Source organism: Galleria mellonella, unplaced genomic scaffold (assembly GCF_026898425.1).
Source record: "Galleria mellonella isolate WM207_F2 unplaced genomic scaffold, CSIRO_AGI_GalMel_v1 utg90, whole genome shotgun sequence".
NCBI classification, from domain to species: Eukaryota; Metazoa; Arthropoda; class Insecta; order Lepidoptera; family Pyralidae; genus Galleria; species Galleria mellonella.
The window spans coordinates 2,339,737-2,346,732 of NW_026442172.1; positions in this window are offsets into that span (position 1 = coordinate 2,339,737).

The window sequence follows — 6,996 nt, forward strand, 5'->3', positions numbered from 1 at the left end:
TCATCATCATCATCAAGCAAGAAGTCATCTGAATGAATTTAAAACAATAGATGGTAAACATACCATTTGCGACAATTGTTTTGAATTTGCGAAAATTTATTAACTTTCTAGAACACTAGAAAGTTAATAAAAGAGATTGTTAGTAATGGGATCTAATTTCCCCATAACTAGCAATACACCCTATCAGGTCGACCTTCACGCAGTTCCCCCTGGAAACTATCGTGATCAACTCTAGTGTTCGTCACGATGGGCTAACGAACCTACTTTCATCCTCACCCATTACCCCTCATTGGTGCCCCGCTACCGATAGCGCAGGCAGAGTTACCGTTTCATTATCATCCATTAAAAAAAAAAAATTATAAAATTGGCATAAGTTTTAAAAATAAAAGTATTTTTATTTTATTCTGATATAAGCACCGGGATAAAACTATCTGCAGACAGAACTGTGGATGATACGAAGTCATAAATATGAACTAGTAACAAGAAACTGAACTTACGTCTTTAAAAGCCTCCACAAGACCCATTGGCACGTCGATGAGCATTTTCACAAGACTAGCGAGTGCCTGCGGTCATTTAAAATAATTTATTTGTGCAATAATAATACTGTCAATTAAATAATGATGACCTCTGGTATTGCAGGTGTTCATAGGCTACGGTAACCACTTATCGTCAGGTGGGCCGAATGCTTGTTTGCCACCTCAGTGGTATAAAAGAAAAAAAAATATGTGCGACTGTCTCTGAATAACCAGGTTATATGTTGATTGACCGGGAAAAATTACAACCTATATTCTTCTATATTCTATATAGTTGTAATGTACGTCCAGAGATATCGAAATAAAAATGCAAGATTACTGTTACTTATTTACTGGTCGGTTACAGACTGGATGACATTTTATTTTTTTAGTTACCTTCAATAGTGTAACTTGATACCCTCAAACACTACAATAGTATAAGTACCTACATCAAATTTTGTAACGATTTATGACGATCAAGTGAAATAATTTATTTGATTGAGTTATTAAGGTGCTAAGAGGTATGAAATAAAATTTCGTGAAACTATTAAATTAAAATATTAAATTAAGAGATGGAATTAGAGAAAAGGTATCTCAAAATTGACTCCATTATCTTATCATTTTGAGAAGAAATGTATCAATGAAATAACCCAACTTTTTAAAGATAACTTTATCTGAAGATAAATTGTGTTAATTGTGTAATTGGTGACTTTTATCCCAGATATTATAATTTTATTAATTTATACTTATTAAGTTAATTATCAAAAATATATTTTACGATATTCATGTAATATAAAGATCATTTTGACCTTATTTTTTGACGTTTGATATTTAGAGGTACGGTAATGATCTAGATATTTGCATAATAATTTAAATACATATATATAATACTTACTCCAAAATGTCTAGTTGTATTTTCAGGTATTGGATGAATATTGCTAGTAGTATTATTATTTGTTTCCACTTCGTTCAAAACCATATACATCACTAAAACATACCAACATATCCACTGGACCCACATGTTAACGACATTCTGTGTAGCTATATGAAAAGTGTCTGTTCTTATATTGCTCGTTTTGCATAATAAAACATTATTTCTGGTTGTGACCACTAAAGACGAACCATGTAGATTTTTCCATTAATGAGATGGTAATTTTGTTAGGGACGCTTAATATTCATTCAACATTGCATTCATTTTGAAGTAAAGCAAAAACTTCATATTCTATATTACGTTTTATATATGTAATAAAATGTGGATTGTGATCACTAAAGGCTAGTCATGTAGATACTTTATTTTCCGTAAATGTGATGATAATTGCATTATAAATGTCTAATATTCACAAACTAATTCATTTCGAAATAAAGCAAAGAATAAAGAATGTATAATGTGTTCCGATTAATAGTTAAGTCTATGTTGTCATTGACAATCCTTGGTGTATCTGTATATTATTGTCCTTAATAGGACTTAATTAATGGCCTATTATTAAGCAAGGATCTCACCGATTTCAACGACTAGATGCCCATCGTCTTTGCAGGTCTTAAGGGGAGGATCTATTATTATCAAGTTACCTTGTTTTAATTATTCGTGAGTATATCACTATATAGTATGAAACAAAGTCGCTTCCCGCTGTCTGTCTCTATGCGGGAGCGACTTTGTGAACTTTAAAACTACGCAACGGATTTAATGTGGTTTTTTTATAGGTAAAGTGATTCAAGAGGAAGTTTTATGTGTATAATACATGCATAATATCGTAGAGGAACACTGATAATTTTAGAGGTTTCTAATGGGCCGGTATCGCTATTTAGCATCAGCATTTCACCCGTGTGAAGCCGGGACGGGTCGCTAGTTGTGATATATAAACATTTCGTGCTTTGCTCTACCACTCCACTCAGAATCATTTACATTTATAGTTTTTATATAGTACCTATAACGTTTTGTTAAACCGTTTAGGTATTTACACATAAAATACATATAAAAATAATACTAAAAAATATATCTAAGAAACAAGGAGTGATAGTAACTGCCTTTGCCAGGATATTGTACTTGGCTTAGAATTTAGCTGCAAGCAATTATACAACTATATATGACTATCTAGTCACCAACCTTTTATTCTTATTATAGAGGCATTAAAATTTTAAAGTAAAATTTATTTTTATATTTACTTACTACGAAAGCATATACTTTTACCCCCTACGTTATAAAAAAAGAAGTCACTATGTGATAAAAGTATGCATATAATAATGTGCATATAAATAAGATCTAGCCTCACAAAATGTGAGGCTACATCTTGTTTATATTCACTTACGGAACTAATAGGCTGACTGTACCATTTGAATAAAATAGGAACTGTATGTAAAAATAACTTTTACTAGCTATTTGTTCTCTTCTTCGTACATGTGTATTTCTGAAGTAGGAAAATCAATGAAATAGATCATTTCTAGATAGGGTATCAAGATAAAACATACACCAGATTTTAAGTTAGACCTTCAATAAATATAATTGTAAAATTATATTTAATTTGATGTAGTATTTTTTCCATGGTACCGGAACAAACATACAGACAAAACATCCAAAAAATAACGATTTGCATCTATTGGTCCTACTAAAATCGCTCAAATTATTTTTACCTTAAATATTTCTCCTGTACAAACATAATTTACCTATATTTTAATAATATATATTATATATATTATTAATAAGATTTTGATATATAAAATACCATCAAATGTAAGAGGGGCGTTAGAGATGAATCGCATCAAATTTCAATCAAGATAAAAGTGGAAACTTTTCTATGTCGTCAGTCAAGAGATTTAAAAATTTGGGCACCCCAGTAAAAGATGGTGACCCTTTTTTTACTTTTTTGTCGTTAAACCCAGGGAAGACAGGTGCACTAAGGCTTAATACTGATATTCTTAATTATAATCTCATACTACTCAAATATCTTCTTCATCACATATTGTAGTATATAAAAAAATAAAACAATACATTATTGTTGATACTGTATATAATAGATTATTTATAAAAACTTATTCATACTCAAGACTTAGAACAATATCTTGGCAAATTCAGAAGCTTCGTCGGCAGTCTGAAACACAATAAATAGGTAAGTTAAAATATATAACATAAAAAAAACTTTATAAGTAAGAATTATATAATACAATATGTTTTCAATAGAAATATAAAAATTTCTAAAAAGTTTAATTTAAAAATGTACATGGTTTATTTACTAAGGTAGCTAATTCATGCCTGATTTATACCTAATCGACGGAGAATGTGTTCAAAAATAATCTATTGTAAGTTTTTCTAATCTTCTGTTTGAGAATTCTAAATATTTTTTTTAAAGGTAGGTTAATACGAGTATATATACTCAATATATTAGCACAATTTACAACAATCAAGATTTATGTTTTTGATAAACCTTGCAATATTAATGTAGTGACAGTCACCAATAAACATGGACAGCGCAATAGATATCACAGAATATCCACATTTTGCGACTCATGGTTACACATATAATCATATACTAAATATTATACAAAGTTATTTTGTGTATTTTTTATTTCTCATTTACATAGTTAAAAACATTGAATAATGTTTTTGATGAAAATATAGGTAAACACAGATAAGCCATATTTTGGTTAAACACATAGTATTAATGAAGTTCTAACAGTGCTTAAATAAGCTTTTTTGCGGTTTTCGTGCTTTAATTTCATTCGATTATTAAGAGTAGTAGTTATCTCAGCATAGAATAGGCTATCCCTTCTTTTCCCGTGGGTATTGTAAGAGGGACACTGATTACCAACCCTCGACTTAATAGTCGAGGGCTAGTAATCAGTATTGCTCTTAAAACATCACCAAAGCCTAATTGTCATTGCCAAATGAGGGAGGCTATAGCTATGTTTAGCAGAGGAGAGTTAACGCCGGATATTAATAGTAGTATTTGTATTATAATTAAAAAAATATGCAATAAAAACAGACTCATTAATTTTTTTACATTCCTGAATAGAATACTAAATTTTGACTTGCACACTATTAGAACTTCATTGATAATAAGATACGTTTAAGTTACAGATACGTTCCCAACTTATACGAATAAAGTCGCAAGATACAACTAGTTATGTAATATATACTTACTGTTTTACATGATTTTGATAGCCCGTCGCCAAATGCTTTGAATAATGTTTCGAAAAACTGTAAAATTAAAATTATTAATTAAATAAAGGTATACAGATTTTATATTTGAGATTTCAAGAGTCAAATTAAGATCAGATTACTACATAGAACTCTTGATGGAATAATATTCACAAAATATAAAGAAGAACTGTTTCTATTAAAATAACTTTCAAATAAACAATAATAATCCAATTGTTTTTTCCAAAAAGAAAAACAGACTTCAATTGTGATAAAATCATTTGTTTTGAGTTAATAACTAAACTATTGAGCATATTCTTTCTGGTTTCTTAAAAAAAGACATTTTTAAACCGGTTTACAACTGACGAAGTTATGTGGTAATAAACATAAAAAATATACAACCTTCATCTCTTTAAAGTCGGTTGAAAACTACACTGTAATTAATGAATTCATTACAAACACACATTTATTATAAAAACAGAGACGGCTTTAAACTTATAATTTTTTACGCCGGAGTTAAAAAAATATGATATGCAAAAAGCAAAATAATTATCGTACACAATTTTATACTATTTATACTCACTCCTGGTTCTTCAGTTGTAGTTGTGGTTGCAGCGGGCGTAGTAGGTTCGGGTGTGGTGGCGTTATCGGCGCTCATTCCTATTGTTATAAGGGCAGAAATTGTCAGTACTAGGATGTACAACTTGATCTGTGCGCAAGCCATGATGATCTCTCAATAAGACTATTTGATTCTGATCTCCTCTACTTTATTCTTATATAGAAAACCTCTTAATAACCGTGTCGGCTGTTTTGTTCACGACGTTTTGACCAACATGACGCAGAAAGAATATATTATATTGTTACAAATATTTACCTAATGTAATATTCATTTGTACTGGTACCTATATATTCAAGGTCGCTTAAGTCTTATTATAATGCATATTCAATAAGTTTTCGGAAGTGGAGGTAGGTACTCAAATATAAAAATGCTTTTCAAATTTTAGTTTTTCCCCGCAACTTCATTCACGTTGAATCCGCGACCATTTGTTCCCCTGGGAACTTCATTGTGGAAACTTAGTAAAATCCATTCTTAGTGCTTACCTATGTTATATAAAGAACCCAATGCAAAATTTTATATGAAAAAGTTCTGTAAACTAACAACATAAATGAAAGGTAGCAATTTTTGTAGATTATGATCTACATCGCTTGACAACTACTTGAACTGTAAATTGCTACTTTATAGAAACTAACAATTTTCAAATAGATCTTTTGTATATAAAAAGTATAGTATTAAAGTTTTATTATAGTTTTTCTACGCAATATACAATTATATAATATAAAGACAATTGTAGGTATATTATGAGTAATATTCATACGATATCTTGGTAGTACTTTATAGAATATTCTTAGTGAAACTACTTAAATTATTACGTTTTAAAAATTGTATGAATGAATGAGTATACTTTATTAATAAACACAAAGATACAACTGTATAGGTACAGTAAAGTGGTTTTATTGCTGTAATTTAATTTTTTTTTTTAGATATTTTCGTGTTTCGATCGTAATCGAATATATCTAGTAATGTAGATATTTACTTTTACTACAGTTGTAACATTTCATAGATAATCTTTTATAGCTAGTCCTATAATGGTAGTGCGTAGGTACAATAATTAAAACTTTATGTTGAAGAGGCTTTTAGGAAAATTACTTCCTTCTTAGACAGACAGGTAAACGAATTCAAGGATATAATGTATGAATATTAGGATATGCTCATCTTACAGTGTTATTTGTAAAATGAAATGTTATAATAGCCTATTACTGTTACCACGCAGAGGAGGACGCTTGCTATAAGATTTCATTTAGATTTTTTCTTTTCTCTTACGCTAATATGTCAAAATTGTTTTCATAATCCATATTCTGGTATTTATAAAAGGGGTGACTAGTATTTTTACTCCGCCATCACACATCATATACCAGAAGGAGACTTTGTACAAAAGTTGTTTGAGTACCTTTGTCCCATTCGTAATTCTAATGTAAAGTAATTGTATTTGCATGGCTGTGTTTCAGTTTGATAGGTGGGATATGTTAGTAAAAAGAACAGGTACAAAGGCATAACACCTTACTCCTCAGGAATTTCAACATACGACCCCTTATGGATGAGTCAGTATACTCTGTAATGTCTATAACAATGTACATTTCTATAGACGACGGCTACCACTTTTCATCGGGTGGGCAGATAGCTTATTTGTCATTTTATTTCCAACATAATACCTATTGCCGTTGGTGAACATAACACTCGACATGCCCTTGTTTCTCCGAGTATATTTGAAGCAATGAGACAGTGGGCGAGCC